Raw genomic sequence first — 1,097 nt, 5'->3', positions numbered from 1 at the left:
CAATCAAACAAAAACAAACAAGTAAATAATATAAGCGCTTAGTTGATTTCAAATATAATATCTTTGAGTAATAAGTACTTCCATACTCGATGGTCGATGTTTACATTGTCCATGCCAGGAAGCGTTGCCCAATAGTAATTTGTGTAGAAAGAGAAATAAAGACTTCAAAGGCAGATAATAAACACTAGAATGGCGAAGGACTCAGGGGACAAGTGGGGCTCGCTGGAGCAAATAGCGAAGAGCGTTTGCTTGGTTAGGGATGGGTCCACGGGTGTCCATGGGGGGGGGGGGTAAGACCGCAAATGTTGCCATATACAAGATAATCACTTACAGCACAATCTTGCAGATTCAAAATAATTCAGGATAACGCGCAAACTAGATTGTCAGATCTTCAAGTTACTTAATGATATATTGGAAACTGGAGGAGGCATGTATGTAGATAAAGAGTAAATGTAAAACACGGAATGCAGGATGCTAACGCTGGAGTAACGGTAGAGTTGCCACTGCCTGCGTAGTTGACGTTACTTTCTTGGTGTGTGCAGAGCAAAAGTATGGCTGGTACTCATTCGTTTTCACTGTCACCACATTAGTGAATGCACTGGGATACGCCCTTTCATCTGTAGTATTGCTTGAACAAAGGAGCAGATGAATACAACCCAGCGTCCAATATTGTTCTCGTCGGTTCAGCTGGAGTTGCAGTTCCATGCATTCATGAGAAGGCAAATTAATTCACATTTCCACTATCATTCCAGGTTAGATTTCTCTAATTTTGTTTTAAGATAAGAACGGAGATTACCTGAATGCCTAATTTAATCCATTTCGGAAAAGAGCTTTCAGAGACAAGCTGAACAACAATTAGGACTTGGTAGTCTACTTAAAAATACGTTACTTGATATAAAAATCAATTTATTTCTTTACAATTTATACATTTCCTAATACTGGGGAATTATAAACTACATCTACGACCTAAATATCAGTCTTTTACATGCATATTTGCTAAGAAATATATACCGTAGTAAACCCTGTATTATATTTTCTGATGCATTGCAACGACAGAAAACGTTTCGAAGCCAAGTGTATTGTAGTTAGCGGGAACT

At 38.5% G+C, this 1,097-nt stretch overlaps 1 protein-coding gene across 1 annotated transcript in view; it reads left to right on the top strand.

The window, feature by feature from the left end:
• Positions 1-475: 475 nt before the first annotated feature.
• LOC119590577 (major facilitator superfamily domain-containing protein 6-like) overlaps positions 476-1,097 on the top strand; it is a gene marked incomplete in the record, with an annotated part of 16,369 nt that continues 15,747 nt past the window's right edge. Inside the window, 1 exon segment of the mRNA XM_037939251.1 lies at positions 476-752.

The sequence above is a fragment of the Penaeus monodon genome, chromosome 27 (genome assembly GCF_015228065.2).
Source record: "Penaeus monodon isolate SGIC_2016 chromosome 27, NSTDA_Pmon_1, whole genome shotgun sequence".
NCBI classification, from domain to species: Eukaryota; Metazoa; Arthropoda; class Malacostraca; order Decapoda; family Penaeidae; genus Penaeus; species Penaeus monodon.
The sequence above is the reverse complement of the archived record's forward strand: the minus strand, read 5'-3'. Positions and strand labels throughout refer to the sequence as shown.